Source organism: Gopherus evgoodei, chromosome 17, assembly GCF_007399415.2.
Source record: "Gopherus evgoodei ecotype Sinaloan lineage chromosome 17, rGopEvg1_v1.p, whole genome shotgun sequence".
NCBI classification, from domain to species: Eukaryota; Metazoa; Chordata; order Testudines; family Testudinidae; genus Gopherus; species Gopherus evgoodei.
In genome coordinates this window covers 9183891-9200339 of record NC_044338.1, presented here as the reverse complement: position 1 = coordinate 9200339, position 16449 = coordinate 9183891, and the positions used below count along the sequence as shown (strand labels likewise).

General features: G+C 49.4%; 1 long non-coding RNA gene across 1 annotated transcript; it reads right to left on the bottom strand.

Annotated features, from left to right (window-relative positions):
- Positions 1–13505: 13505 nt before the first annotated feature.
- On the bottom strand, positions 13506–16370 carry LOC115636399. The gene is made up of 2 exons (XR_003996912.1): positions 16287–16370; positions 13506–14186 (listed from the first exon to the last, which is right to left on the bottom strand). It is a non-coding gene; the product is annotated as an uncharacterized LOC115636399 (long non-coding RNA).
- Between the last annotated feature and the right edge of the window lie 79 nt (positions 16371–16449).

The following is a 16449-nucleotide window of genomic DNA, read 5'->3' as shown; positions in this document are numbered from 1 at the left end:
AGCAGAGCCCCCCACCAGAGCCCCCTGTTCCATACATAGCCCCCCTCAGCAGAGCCCCCCCACCAGAAACCCTGCCCCATACATAGCCCCCCTCAGCAGAGCTCCCTGCCCCACACATAGCCCCCCTCAGCAGAGCCCCCCCACCAGAAACCCTGCCCCATACACAGCCCCCCTCAGCAGAGCCCCCTGGGCACATAGCCCCCCTCAGCAGAGCCCCCCACCAGAGCCCTCTGCCCCATACATAGCCCCCCTCAGCAGAGCCCCCTGCCCCATACATAGCCCCCTCAGCAGAGCCCCCTGGGCACATAGCCCCCCTCAGCAGAGCCCCCCACCAGAAACCCTGCCCTATATATAGCCCCCCTCAGCAGAGCCCCCTGGGCACATAGCCCCCCTCAGCAGAGCCCCCCACCAGAGCCCTCTGCCCCATACATAGCCCCCCTCAGCAGAGCCCCCTGCCCCGTACACAGACCCCCTCTCACCAGAGCCCCGGAGCAGCCTCCCTCACTAGTGCCCCCCTGCCCAACCCCGGTACACAGCCCCCCCATCACCCGAGCCTCCTGCCCTATACATAGTCCCCCCTCAGCAGAGCCCCCTGGGCACATAGCCCCCCCACCAGAGCCCCCAACCCCATACATAGCCCCTCAGCAGAGCCCCCTGGGCGCACAGCCCCCCCACCAGAGCCCCCAACCCCATACATAGCCCCCTCAGCAGAGCCCCCTGGGCACATAGCCCCCCTCAGCAGAGCCCCTTCTACACAGACCCCCTCTCACCAGAGCCCCTGGACCAGCCTCCCTCACTAGTCCCCCCCTGCCCAACCCCTGTACACAGCCCCCCCATCACCAGAGCCCCTTGTCCCGTACACAGTCCTCCTCACCAGAGTTTTCCCTGCCCAACCCCTGTACACAGCCCCCCCGTCACCAAAGCCCCCCGGCCTGTACACAGCCCTTTCTCACCAGAGGCTTCCCTGCCCAACCCCTGTACACAACCCCTTACACAGCCCCCCCGCCACCAGAGCCCCCCGGCCTGTACACAGCCGCCCCCACACTAGAGCCCCCTGTCCCGTACACAGCCCTCCTCACCAGAGCCCTCCAGACCAGCCCTTCCTCACCAGAGCCTCCCCTGCCCAGCCCCTGTACACAACCCCCCTCATCAGAGCCCCCTCCCCAGCCCCCCACCACATGCCCTCTGCCCTGGTACAGCCCCTGCCCCTGTACACATGCCTCCCCTACCAGAGCCTCCCTTTATGTGTACAGTTTCCTCACCGGAGCCCCCTACTCCTGTATATGAACCCCCATCATGGGAGCTCACCTTCACATGGACTTGCTTGCCCCTGTACACATGCTTCCCTCCAGGGCCCTCCCTTCCCATGTACACATCACCAAAGCCCCCCGGGACCTGTACATATGCACCTCATCACTGGAGACTCCCTGCCTGTGTTAGCACGCGCGCGAATGAACACACACACACTTTCCCTGTACATGGACCCCCCCGCCCCTGTACACACACACACACACACAAACCCTACCAGAGTGCCCCTGCCCTTGTACGCACACACACAAACATACAGTTTGAAAGACAATCATACTACTAGGTGCTTCACTGGGTTTCTTTTTGATGTGCTGTCTAAAATCCTGCTGTGTTTAAAAATGTGCTTTATAATCAATGTCTTAGGTTTCCTTGGGCATTTATATTACTATAGCATCTAGCAATCCCTACATCAAGCCTATTAAGGCCTAAAATAAATGTGCACAAAAAGGAGACATTTGAATTGTGGTACATCAAACATCGTTTTTGTAAGAAGGTGTTACGTGAACCAACAAAGTATGGAAACCCCTGGTGTAATGGATCAGGCTGGGATTCAGGACACCTGGGTTCAAATCCTGCCTCAGCCACAGACTCTTGGTGAGACTTAGGCCAAGTCACTTAATCTGCACTGTCATAGTCCCCATCTGTAAAGTGAGGGTTGTACTTCCCCAGCTCACAGGTGTGCTGAGGATAAATCCATTAATGGTTCTGAGTTGCTCGGATATTACGGTGATGAGAGCCGTAAAGTACATAGATAGGAATATAATGTTTGTTTTTATTCATGATTAGGCTTTCAGAAAAGCTACAGCCAACCAGTATTCCGATATGGGGGGTGGTAGTGACAACTCTATTTCAAAGCAACTATGTTTTTCCCCCAGGCAAAGTTCCTGATTTACAGGTGGTGCGTCCCATAAGTGTTGCAAGATTTGTTCCTTCAGCTGGCTGTCAGTTTAAGAGGCTCACCAATGACAATAAAGCCCAGGGAAAGAAGGGTGGTTTGGAGAGTTTAGAATAATGTTTCATTTTATGAGACTTGTTAGAACAAGTAAAGTTTCTGCTTCAAAACTGTAAGGAAGAAAGAAGTCTCACAACTGCAGCCTTAGAGATATTGAAATGGTATGGCCTGTAAATGGCCAAGAGTGACTCTGGGTGCACCTCATCTGAAATATAAAATTGTATTTTAAATAGCCTCAGTCTCAGAGGAACGGAAGATACCTGTCAGGTTAGGGGAAGAGCCACAGGAAAATTAGTTCCGTATAACAGTAAGGGTGAGGTTTTCATAATCACTCAATGTTAGTCTAACTTTGCCACCAACTTCAGTGGGAGCACAGCTAGGCCAATACTGAGTGCTTCTGAAAATCTAGCTCTACGGTTCCTTCTGGCTTTGTGCAGCCTGCTTTTAAATGTCTCAAGCAATCGTCCTTGCCACGCGCTTTGGGTGTAAGTGAGCTCACTGGCAGCATGTTCTTTTCCTGAGCTCTAGCGCAGGGGTAGGCCACCCATGGCACGGGTGCCGAAGGAGGCACGCGAGCTGATTTTCAGTGGCACTCTCACTGCCCGGGTCCTGGTCACCAGTCCAGGGGGCTTTGCATTTTAATTTAATTTTAAATGAAGCTTCTTAAACATTTTAAAAACCTTGTTTACTTTACATACAACAATAGTTTAGTTCTATATTATAGACTTATAGAAAGAGACCTAAAAATGTTAAAATGTATTACTGGCACGCGAAACCTTAAATCAGAGTGAATAAATGAAGATTCGGCACACTGCTTCTGAAAGATTGCCAGTCCCTGCTCTAGTGTCTGTTCTTCTCCTTAATGTCCACCCTTGTCATCCTGCTATCACCCTAACGAACTCCTCTGAATGTTCTCCCCAGGCTGGCTCCCGGGGCACCGTGGTTCCATTGATCGCTGCATGAGCTCAAGTCATTTAATTTTGCTGGGCCTCCGTTCCCTCATCTATAAAATGAGAGAGGGTGCTACTTCACCCCCTTTGTTCAAGTGCTTTACAGTCTGCAGAGGGTTAAGTCTGTCTAAGGAACGTGGATGCCCATTATAACTGCCTGATTAAAATGAATGGGAATTGAGCATCCCCATCCCCGCCAGGGCTTTGAAAATCCCATATCAATACAACAGCCAGGTGCAGAAGAGGCGAGGCAGGGTGAGGCCCAGCTGGGGCAAGCCTCTCTCAATGGCACTTATCTTTGAGGGGTACCATCCTAGGTAATCCCAGTAATGGCAACAGTGACAGCTCCAGATGCTAGTGACGGGAGTAGGACTGCCTTGTCCCATTTAACACTGGGCATCTTTCCCTGCCTGCTGTCTGGCTGTTTGCTGTGACCCGTCTCTCTCTCGCTGTCTTTCTTGCTCCCATCCAAGTGCTTCCATCATCCCTCTTCTGTGCTGCTCCCTTGCTCACTCCTCTCGTTACTCGCTGCCTCCTGCCATTCCTGAGCTAACTACTGCCCACATAAATTAAATACGGACACTAATAAGCCATCAGGTCTTCATCCTCCTCTGTGTTCTTGCCAGCCCCTTCCCCCTTGTGTATTCAGCTTGTAAGCTCCTCAGAGCGGGGACTGTGTCTACCTCTGCCCAGGAGCCTTTGGGTGCTGGTGCAATACAAATAATGAAAGGGCAATAGAGGATTATAACGAGCCGTGTCCCAATCCTGCAATGAGCCCTGCCCTAGCATTCCCCTGCCTGTCCTCTGGAAGCCAGTGGGACTCCACATTGTGAAGCCATTGTTCTAAGTAACAGATCTGCTGAGGCATAGATAGGCAGATGCAGAGCTTCATGCAGCAGTAGACCTCAAGAGGAGAGTGGTTTTTAAGTTGTCTCACACAGGGATCTGTATGTAGGGTGACCAGACTGCAAAGGTGAAAAATCGGGACGGGGTGGGGGAGTAATAGGAACCCATATAAGAAAAAGACCCAAAAATTGGGACTGTCCCTATAAAATCGGGACATCTGGTCACCCTACATGTATGCAAGGAAAGCCCATGTGAAGAGCTCTGGGTAGTACATATGAGAGACCCACCCACCTTTAGATAAACATCTGTGATGGCACACGGAAAGAAGATGGGTCAAGAGTAGCCAAAATGCTGTCTGCGGAGAGCTAGGCCGCTGAAGGGAGTAGGAGCAGATCAGCAAAATTGGGACAGAAAATTAAAACACATGCATTGTAGTGACCGGGAGAAACTTAATTCTAAGATTCTGCAAGTGCACTTGCCTGATTGGACCCCTGCAACCACAGAAAACACACTGCAGAATCAAGGGCCAATCAGGTAACATAGTCCCTATTTAACCATATGCACACAATAAAGGACATCCTAGGGCTTGCATGTTCTCCCCAACTAACTAGGGTGACCAGACAGCAGGTGTGAAAAATCAGGATGGAAATGGGGTGTAATAGGCGCCTACATAAGACAAAGCCCCAAATATCAGGACTGTCTCTATAAAATCGGGACATCTGGTCACCCTAACCCCAACAGTGGGAAGAAGAGAAGCATGCTTTTGCAGGAGGGAGAGAGCAATTGCAGGAAAGGATTAAGCAGGACGATCAGGGAGGGCACTAGACACTAGGACTGTTAGGATCTATATTTAGCTTTGCCACCTGCAGGACCCATGTGCGTGACATTTTCAAAAGTATCTGTTAACTTTGGGTGTGTGACTTGAGACAGCTAGATGTTGCTTTTTGGACATGCTGAGCACCTGTTACTCCATTTGAAGCCCCAAGGGGCACTCAGACCCTCTGCAAAGCAGCCACTTGGGAGATCCCCAAATTAGAGATCACATTGAAAAATGTGGGCCGTGCTGCTTTGGCCTCAGTGTCTCTCTCTCTCTCTCTCTCTCTCTCAAAGCGGGGAAGTATTTCCTATGTAGACGGAGGTTGAATTGTTCTATGCAAAGTGCCCTGTGGAAAGCCATAGGGACTCGAGAGCAGATCTCCTTGGAAAAGGTGCAAACAGTGTTCACAGAAGGCTGTCTCTTTTTTCAGTATCGTGTTTGGTGCAGTTTTGTGACGATCTCTGCTCTGCACAGGAGAATTTGTTTGCCCGATATGGGGAAACAGAGCTCTGATCCCTGCAGCCAGGCACTAGCTGTCCAGCACGGCATGTAGGTAGGCTCAGTATGTATGTTCTGAGGCTTATTGCAGTTGCCCCCAGCTGTTCTCATATTCTTAAAAGCCCCAGTTCTCAGACTCTTTTGTCGTGGGTACCACAGCTTAGCAGATGGCTCATCTCCCCAGCCATTTGATGTCACTTACATCCCTGGGTCAACCTCGGCTTCAGTGAAGTGTATTTAACGTCTTGGCCAAATTGTGGACTCCTTATTCACACTATTGAGCAGTTACTCATACAAGTAAGTTGATTGGATTGCTCATGTGAGCAACTGCTCACCAATGTGAGTAAAGAGGCCACAGTCTGACTCTTTGTCCTTTTGGAGAAGTCATTCGCACCTCTTTGCTCTCCCTTCCCCTCTCCTCCACATGGTCTCCTTTGCTTCCTGAAACAAGGAGAGCCAGCACTATGTGATCTGCCAGCTCTCCTGCAATCGCAGTGCTGGTGTTACTAGGCATAAATCTAGGTAGCTCGGGAGGGTGGAAGATCACGAGTGCCGATGAAGCCCTCCTGCTCAGGCCTCAATGAACCATTGTTCCTCCATGTTAAACACTTTGTGTAACCTAGTGTAACCTAATGTACTAATAGCTGCAAAAATGTAGTGTTAGCAGTTAGTTTTCGGTTGTAACACCCAGTTCTCTGCTGTAATACATTGAAGCTAGGCTAAAGCATGCTCAAGGCCGTTTTAAGACACTGTATACATGTCTCGGCAGCGGAGAGGGGGAAAAAAGGGGGAAGACAAAAGATTGAATAAGAAAAAATACTGCAGCTGGATGGGAAAGGAGGGGAGAGTGAGAAATCAGCCAGTCAGCAAGGAAAAGTTTTGTAGTAAACAACTGGGATATAAAAAGAAGAAACTGCTTGTTTTAGGTGTGCAGGATTTGAGATTGTTTCTCCCTTGCACCTTATTTGAGCTCAAATAAACTTGTGTTTTGCTTCTCCACCCTGGTGTGTTTATTGGCGCTAAGCACTCTGGGCAACGAACCGCTGTTGCTTGCCTCTGGCACTTCTGTGTCGGCAACAGCAGCACACAAATAACTGTGCAGCTATAAGGAAGATCCCCTCCCAGCTGCAGATACAGCTGTTGGAAGTGACACAATCATCCCATCTGATCTCATTCCAGCCATGGCTATTCCCTAGGTACCATTAAGTATTCTGAGACAGGAGCCCTTGCTGAAGTTAGAAGATATCGTTCAGCAATCTGAGTAATGACCTGCCCAGACCCATCTGAAAAGCAGCAGAGAGCGGTACGTGCAGGCAAATGTAACCAATCTCACACTGAAACAAGGGAACTTGCTGTGTCAACTCCAGGTTGCAATCACGTGCTCTGCAGGGCAACTCAGGAAATAATTGCTATGATGCTTTTTTTTTTAAAAGATGTTAATAGAGCAAAAGAGCTTTATACAAAGGCTCGTGAAAAATCATTAATTGGTCTGAGGGGTACTGACGTGAGTTAATCTATCACTTCATTTGTTTTCGATTATCCCATCTTTAGTACCATGCTGGCTTGTTTTACCTAGGAACCTGGGCTTGTTTTTTAAATCATTACTCTAATTGAACTAGCAATCAGAGGCCATTTTTCTCACTTTCACATGATCTCAGAGGCATGCGTTAGTTCTGTGAGAAAAATGTAATTTGTCAGGGATGCAGTTATTCACTTTATTAGCATTATTTGATTTGATTTGAGGAGAGCAGTAAAAATGATAAAAGGTTTAGAAAACCTGGCCTATGAGGAAAGGTTAAAAAACTGAGCATGTTTAGTCTTGAGAAAAGACTGAGGGGAAACCTGACAACAGTTTTCAAATATGTCAAGGGCTGTTGTAAAGAGGACAGTGATCAATTGTTCTCCATGTCCACTGAAGGTGGGACAGGAATTAATTGACTTAATCTACAGCAAGGGAGATTTAGGTTAGATATTAGGAACTTTCTAACTATAAGGATAATTAAGTACTAGAATACGTGTCCAAGGGAGGTTGTGGAATCCCCATCACTGGAGGTTTCAAAGAACGTGAGATGTTATGTCTGGAGTATTGGCGGGTTTGCTTAATGCTTTTTAAAGCTCTCTGAGATCTTCACATGAAAGATGCTGGAATGGGAAAGTATTAGCATAGTTGTATTTCCCAGTATATGCAGTATAAATGTATAGTGTGTTTCGTAGCCTTAAAATATTAAAGAAATGTGATCCAGTTGCCTGAATTCTCACTATGCATCTCTGGGTACTGTGGGCAAAACACCAGGACTGAGACAAAACTGCGCATTTTGAATCCTGCCCCTTTTTACTCACATTAACAAAGAATAGACAAATACTTAAGCAAGTGAGCAAAATAAATCCAATGTGGCTGACCTAACAAGAGTGTAATCTTCCAGTGTCCCAATATGTATGTGATCAGGAAAAGCAATCCTACTCACACTGTACTGTGACTCTTCCATACTACTCATTTACACCGACAAACATGATTTGTGTTTGCTGTGTTACAGCAATACAAATGTGTTACTTAAAAAAGAGGTGCATAGTTATAAGCCTCAATAAGCAAATCTTGAATTAGATCTAACATATGGTATTGACTTTATGATGAAACATTTCTTATGCCCTTTGAATAGGACTGTGCCTTTAAGAGCTGGGCAGACTAGGAATTCTCTTTAAAGTAGGGGTTCTCAACAAATTTTTGGTGTCCTCAGAGTGCAGCCACCAGCTCTGACAATTTTTCCTAAAATACTTAATTAACTTTAGGAGAAACAAAGGAGTATGCACATATACAGGTCCAAATCATAGTAATTTATGTAGGATTTTTTTTTGCAGACTCAGTAACAAAAATAATGTACAGTTCTCTATTCTTTGCTGGACCTAAACAGAATAGAAACACAGATAAGGTGCTTTGCCCATTCTTGTCTTTTTTTCTTTTGCCTTTTTTTTTCAAGACTTGCTAGTACTAAGTCTGCTGTGAAAAGTACACTAGCAAACACACAAATATCACTTACTCAGCCCTGGCAATCCTGGGACACATTGAGCTCTGGATGGGTTGGTGGGTAGGGAGGCAGTGGGAGCCAGGGGCACTAGGAGAGGCAGCAGGGGCCAGAGGTGTTAGGAGGGGTGATGAGCTCAGGAAATGGAGCCCAAAGCCCCATGGCTGGAGCCTGCCACCTCAAGGCTAATGCCCAACCCCGCAGCCCCTAGGAAGGTGGGGAACTCACTGGGTGCCTGTTCCACCTTTTGTTACTCCAGAAAGGGGGCACTGTTTTCCCCTTCTGACATCCCCCACACCAATAACCACCCAGGAGGCTGTGGCCACAAGAAAAGTGGCTGCATTTGAGAAATGCTGCAGGTTTATAAGAACAATTGCCAATCCGAAGGAAGTGTAGTGGTGAATGAAAGACCTGTTAGTGCTATAGTAAAGGAGCTCAGTTTGGAGATCCTAGCTGCTAATTAATGGAAATTTGGGCCAGATTTTTAAAGGTACTTGGATGCCTAAAGATGCAGATAAGGGCCTTGTACGATTTACAGAATGTTGAACTCCTATCACTCTCAGTGGGAGTCAGGGTTTGGCTACACTTGCAGCTGGACAGCGCTGGGAGTTAAAGCTGTCTTCGTACAGCTGTGGAGGGAAAGCGCTTCAGTGTGGCTGTGCTGCAGTGTGGCCACATTTGCAGTATTTGCCGCAGTTTTGGGAGTGGTGCATTATGGGCAGCTATCCCAGCGGTCAAGAGGCTGCAATGTGCTTTTCAAAAGAGGGGGGTGGAGTGGAGTGTGACAGGGCGCGTGGGGGAGACAGAGAGTGGATTTTTGGAGCTGACACTGTCAGCTCCCTGCCTTGCAAGTTCTAAGGACTTGAAGATACACAGCACCAACCTTCAATCATTTTAAAAGTTTTGACCCCTTCCCCCACCCCTCTCTCATTCACTAAATGCAAATAGCCTTCAGACCAGCTAAGCAGCTGCTCCAAAATGGACCCCCCCCTCCTCTGGGCTGCTTCTCTCCTCAAGCAAACACTAGCTGTGGACATTCATCCCCCTGCCTGCCTCATTCATAGCAAACAGTAGCTGTGTTTGTTTTTTAGATAAGCAGCTCCGGGAGCCCCAAGTTCACAACAAAACGAAGAGAAGCATCACAACAAAACAAAGAGTGTTATCTTTACTTAAAAAACATTATGGGAAGGTTCCGGAGGCCAGTTACAGCGTAGTAAGATTAATTACTGTTTACACTAGCACCTCAGCGCTGCAAGAGCAGCGCTATAGTCATTATTCCCCACGCCGAGGTGGAGTACAGCCAGTGCTGTAGCCAGGGAGATACAGCACTGTATGTGCCTTGCCAGTGTGGATGGGGAGTAAGTTACAGTGCTGTAACTCTCAATTGTAGCCAAGCCCTCAGGTGTCTAACCTGCCTGGATTTTGTTAATCCCACTACTTATCTATCTGCATGTTTAGATGCCTAAATAATCTGGTACTTGGTTTAGTATCTCATGAGTGCTTAGGCCCTGGAGTCCATATTATGCTGATTCATGGTACTCTTTGTCTTAAAGTATTTTCCTTCAATTGTTTCTTGCAATTCAGCTGTCTCTTGGCCAGAAAGTGGTAATCAGCAGACAACACATTGCATGAGAAGTGAGGGGCAGTGGAAATTTTGACAAGGATCACAGCAAGCCCCTAATCTTATTAAAAAGCACTGCAGCTTCTGTAACATCCAGCAGACAAGATCAAGGTTGTTCAGGTCTCAGCTGAAAGAGCACACAGGGAAAGTGCACTGAACTGATGCTTATCCACCTTGGCAGGATAAAACCACCATGCTGGGATTCAGACCTGTAGCCCCAGACTACCTAAGCCTGTCAAACCTGATACTGACACTGCTCATCTACTTTAGCTGTGAAGCTCCCTGAAAGTTTCAGGTTTCATTTCTCTCTAGGCAAGTCAGTCCTGCTGAGTCTCATGTGCTATCCTTGCACACTCTCCCGTTTTCTTCCCCATTAAACTCTGCCTTCAGCTGCTACATTGCTCCACCCCTGCCCTTCCTAGTTCTTTCCTCCCTCTGGGCATCAGAACAATTAAGTAGCTTTCTTTGAAAGTCCGCAGCCAATCTCTTTTATCCTCCAGAGCGGCCCAATGACAGGCTACAAGTATTTCCCTGTCCATTGCTCGCAATGGAGCAGCAAATGTTGAAAGGGAGAAAGCAAAGCAAGGAAGTCTCACTGCAGGCACAGTAGCTACAATGTCATCGCTCCCTGTTCAGAGCCTGTCGAGGGGCAACATGGCAGTTAAAATGCCATTGGTTGCCAAGTGGGCACCTTACGTTAGTTCTTCCACAATTGCTGCCCCCATGAAGCTGTATTGGTGTTTGTGCAATGCTAGGGAACATGCTTGTGTTGACAAGCCCAGCGCTGTCCATTCCCAGCTGGAGACCTTCTGTGGCATAGAATGATTCCAGCTGACCAGCTTGCAACTACATCTCTGCTCCTATTTCAAAAGAGGCCCTTACGTCACAGGCAGATATTTTACTTTTTTGCCTGCTGCTCCATTTCCCTGAACTTAGCATCATTCCCCTCGCTCAGTTAACTCAAATTCCCCCCGTTACTGTTCTTCCTGGCTCCCAGACCTATGCTCTTGTGCAGTAGTGGAGACTAGATTGTGAGGCTGCACCTTAAGCAGATTGTCTCTGAAAGAGTGACTGTCACTAATGTGGCTTATCCCACTTCCTATGGAGAGATGTATGAGCACATGCCATTCCCAGCCTGCTCCTCAAATGCAGTCCACACACTGGGTTGAGTCCAAACTCGACCCGTGCCTGCTGTACAGTTTTATTAATAGAGGAATGAACAGCAATCCAACATTCAGTTAATATGTATGGCTAGGGTGACCAGATGTCCCATTTTTAAAGGGACAGTCCTGTTTTGGCAGACTTTTTCTTATTTAGGTGCCTATTACCCCCCACCCCGTCCTGTTTTTTCACAGTTGCTATCTGGTAACCCTATGTATGGCTGTTCCTAGGATTGCTTAGCTTACACCCTATTGTCTCTTTCCCTATCGCACCAGCATGCTGTGCAAATTTCTGAACTACTTAGATCTTTACATCTTTTTCCTCTGTTCCTGCCATTTCTGACTTTGCACTTGTCTGTGTATAAATATGACCCTCAGAGGGGATGCTTCCTGTATTATAAGGCTTTATCCAACAAGCTCCTTTAAAATGAACGCAATTTAAACCATGGAGCCAGCTTTGCTGTGTAAACATTGCTCTGGCTATCCTGCACTTCTTGATAGCCCTTATGAGTATGACACAACTAAGAGCATAGCTGCAAGCAACATTTAATCTGGCACTAGTGCCGTTGTGACAGTGCTGACGCTAACAAGTAGCTGATTAATCCCCTCAATAACCCATAAGGTATCGTTATTGTTACTGGTATTATTTCCATTTCATAGATAGGAGAACCCAGATGTGGAGTCTGTGCCTTACGCTGCAGAGGGATTAATAGCTTCATTCTAGTTTTTAAGGCCATAAAGGTCCATTGTGGTCATCTAGTCCAGGGGTTCTCACAAGAAATTTTTTGATGGCCTCAGAGTGTGGCCACCAACTTCTGCTGGTGGCCGCTCTGACAATTTTTCCTAAAATACTTAATTAACTTTAGGAAAAACAAATAAATATACACATGTTGTAATTTATTTATTTTGGTTTTTTTTCGCAGACTCAATAATAAAAATGATGTACAGTTTTCTCTGTTCTTTAGTGGATCTAAATAATGTGTTTTGCATGTTCTATCTAGTTCCTTTTTGTTGTAGTGTCTTTTGCTTTTTTTTTGGTTGTTTACTTTTTTAAGACTTGCTAGCTAGTAAGTCTGTTTCTGTGAAAAGTGGTATTTGTAATTTGTTAATATCATTTTTCACAGCAGCAGACTTGCTGGCAAGCAGGGAGGCAGTGAAAAGTGATATTAACAAACATTCAAATACCACTTTTCACAACAGACTTAATCAGCCCTGGCAAGCTGGGGGACAAATTAAGCGCTGGATGAGGAAGTGAGCAGAGAGGCAGCTGGGGGCCAGGGGTAATGGGTGTGTGTGAGTCTGGGGACCGGACCCCTGCAGCTGTACACTGGGAACTGGGGCCAAAGGATGCAGTGGGGACCAGGGGTGATGTGGCGGGGAAGGTGAGCTTGGGGCTGGCAGTCATTGCTGCATGGCTGGGGGCTGGATCGTGTGTGGCAAGAGTCTGAAACCCTGCGGCCAGGGATCAGAGCGCACTGCTGCACCACGGAGCCCAGGCCCAGAGGAGGCAGTAGGTTGGGGGTGGGATATGAGCCCGGCGCTGGGGTCAGGGTCCAAAGCCTATGGTCAGGGGATGGAGCCGCCCACCACCCCAGTCTGAAGGCCCAGCCCCACCATCTTCCTGCTCCTACAGCGTTTGTGGCTCCAGAGGGGGACAGGGCCCAAACCCTGTTGGCAACCCTGGGGGAGGAGCCATTGCTTTGCTCTCCCTACCCTATCACCACCCAGGAGGTTGTGGCCTCATGAAAAGCCCCTGGTGGCAGCATTTGAGAAATGCTGATATTGTAGTCTGACCTCTTGCATAGCATACGCCAAAGAACCTCATCCAGGAATTGATGCATCAAGCCCATAACTTCTGTCTGAAGCAGAGCTTGTATTGTAAAAAGAGATCCAGTCTTGATTGAAAGACTTCAAGTGTCAAAGAATTCACCACCACCTTGGGGACTTATTGATGGTGCTATACGTGTCGACTTCTTCTCTACCTGGGAGGTGCTCGACTTCCCCTCCTCCCTAGGCCCGTCCCAACTCCACCACTTCTTCCAAGCCCTGACCCCTGCCCCACCTCTTCCCCGATCACACCCTGTCCCCTTTCCTCCTCTACCCTCCCAGCTGTTCCGGGGCGTGCAGGAGGCGCTGGGGGCGGGGGAGAAGTTGATTGGAAGGGCTACTGGTTGGCAGGAGACACTGGGGAGAGGGTGTGGGGGCTGGCTGCCAGAGGGTGCTAAGCACCCACTAATTTTTTTCCATGTGTGCTTCAGCCCTATGGATGGTTTAGCCTTCCCACCTTCCTAGCTCCAAGGTTGTTTTCTTTCCAATGAAAAAGTCTCTGAGAGTAAAAGGCCAATATTTTACACTTGTTACTGATATGAACCAATGGAAACATACCTTAGATTTACAAAATAAATGCATGTGACAACCTTAACAATACTTAATTCGTATGTAGCACTTTTCAGCTGTAGATCTGAGAGTGGGATCTATGTTCTCCTTTTACAATGAAGGAAACTGAAGCATAGACAGGTTAAGTGACTTGCCTAAGGTCACAGCGCAGGCTAGTGGCAGAGCTAAGATAAGACCCCATCTCTCCTGAGTCCCAATCATGGCCCAGCCATTGGACCACACTGCCTTATACTTATACATTCAAATGCAACCAGCTCTGGGGTGAAACAGGGCAACTGGTTGACAACGCATCATAACACGATCCAACAACTTAAGAAAGGAAATTAAGTATATAACATCCCATTGAAACCACACACCAAACTGGAATTTGATATCCAAATAATAAGTTTGTTTAAAATGGATTTTCCTTTGAGGTTTCCCATCCATATACCGATTCTGCCATAGCCTGCCATCTTCAGTGGCTGTAGTTGCTGGCTAACATATTTGTCCGTTAAAGTGTCTTTACTTTTACAGTGCTTGTTGAAAGCTTTGTATAACAGCCTTGAGTTGCCACTGATTGCTTGTTTGAAGAGCACAGTAATTGTCTGACTTCTTTAGGTGATTGAGTTGTGCAGTCTCTGCAGATTAGGGTATTAGTTAGAATACAGACTACAGATAAACAAACAAATAAATGAACATGAATGGAAACACAAGCAGTCAATGACAGAGCCATTTTTAGCTCTTCCAAGGAAGTGGTTCAGATACCAGTGGCTGCTAAAGAAGGCGACATTGGGGGTTGCACAGAAATTGCTACGATTAGGAGGTGCCTCTGGCATAAAGTTCTAAAACCAGCAGCATATGCCCAGTTGTTAAAAGGAGATTAAAACAACCTTTGCACCAGCCAAAAAGAGGACATAAAGGAGAGCATTCCCCCCCCAGCCAGGGAAAGGAGATGAGAGCTTCTTTCTTTTAATATCCCTTGAATATTCCTGTTCTCCAGGGTGTCAAAAGCAATAGGGTGAAGTGACTATTACAGTAACCTCTCCAACTCCATAGTGTCACAGTGTGGCTAGCCTGCAAACTGGGGTTGTAATGCCCAGCTCAAGGAGAGAGAGTGGTGCTGTCATCCAGCTAATGCACTAAAAATAGAAGGTAGCCTTGCCCTTGGCAGCATGAGCTGTGGGACAGTCTAGGGCAGTGGTTCTCAAATTTTTGTACAGGTGACCCCTTTCACACAGCAAGCCTTTAAATGTGATCTCCCGGCTTATAAAAAATTTTTTATATATAGTTAACACCATTATAAATGCTGGAGGCAAAGCAGTGTTTGGGGTGGAGGCTGACAGCTCGTGACCCCCCATGTAATAACCTTGCAACCCACTGAGGGTCCCCCCTAGTTTGAGAACCCCTGGTCTAGGGTCTCCAATGGGCACATATTTGAGGCAGGCTCAGGAACTCAGCCCAGGGACCCGGGGTGGGCGATGCGGGGTGTGTGTGTGCATAGGACTAGGATCGGGAGCTTAGGGTGGGGGGCAGGCCAGTGTACAGGGCCAGGATCAGGTGCCCTGGGTGGGGCATGGATACTGGAACTCAGGGTGCTCTTGCACCTCTGGCTTGGTTTCCATCATATACAGGGTTTACAGTTTGGTCCAATGGCTCTCAGCACCCCCACTGTACAAATTATTCCATCACCCCTGCGGTGGCAGCAGGGGGTGATCGGGGCCCCAGGCTGGGGGATGCAGAGGGGCAGGATCAGGGGCTGTGGGGGAGGGGCAGAGGGGTCAGGATCAGGGGCTGTGGGGAGGGGCAGGATCAGGAGCTGTGGGGAGGGGCGGAAGGCACAGGATCAGGGGCTGTGGGGGGGCAGAGGGGCAGGATCAGGGGCTGTAGGAAGGGGTGGAGGGGGAGGGGCTGTGGGGGGCAGAGGGGCAGGATCAGGGGCTGTGGGGAAGGGTGGAGGGGCAGGTTAGGAGCTGTGGGGAGGGCCGGAGGGCGCAGGATCAGGGGCTGTAGGGGAGCAGAGGGGCAGGATCAGGGGCTGTAAGAAGGGGTGGAGGGGGCAGGGGCTGTGGGGGGGCAGGATCAGGGGCTGTAGGAAGGGGTTGGGGGCAGAGGGGCAGGATCAGGAGCTGTGGGGGGCAGAGGGGCAGGATCAAGGGAGGGGGGAGGGGCAGAGGGGACAGGTCAGGGGCTGTGGGGGGCAGAGGGGCAGGATCAGGGGAGGGGGAGGGGCAGAGGGACAGGATAGGGGCTGTGGGGGGCAGAGGGGCAGGATCAGGGGCTGGAGGGGAGGGGCAGAGGGGGCAGGTCAGGGGCTGTGGGGGGCAGAGGGGCAGGATCAGGGGCTGGAGGGGAGGGGAAGAGGGGACAGGTCAGGGGCTGTGGGGGGCAGAGGGACAGGATCAGGGGAGGGGGGAGGGGCAGAGGGGACAGGTCAGGGGCTGTGGGGGGCAGAGGGGCAGGATCAGGGGAGGGGGGAGGGGCAGAGGGGACAGGTCAGGGGCTGTGGGGGGCAGAGGGGCAGGATCAGGGGAGGGGGAGGGGCAGAGGGGGCAGGTCAGGGTCTGGAGGGGAGGAGCAGAGGGGGCAGGTCAGGGGCTGTGGGGGGCAGAGGGGGCAGGTCAGGGGCTGTGGGGGGCAGAGGGGCAGGATCAGTGGCTGTGGGGGGCAGAGGGGGCAGGTCAGGGGCTGTGGGGGGCAGAGGGGCAGGATCAGGGGAGGGGGGAGGGGCAATATCTTACGCTTCCCGCACGTGCTCTCGCCTCTCTCTGCTGTGCCCTTGTGTGGAGGAGGGAGGTGGGTTCGAAAGGCGCATGCGCAGCTGCCTCTCCTGGCCGCGGAGCCGGGGCAAGAGAGGAGCTCGCCGGCGGGCAGGTCTCGCGAGATGTGGCTGTCTCGCGCAGG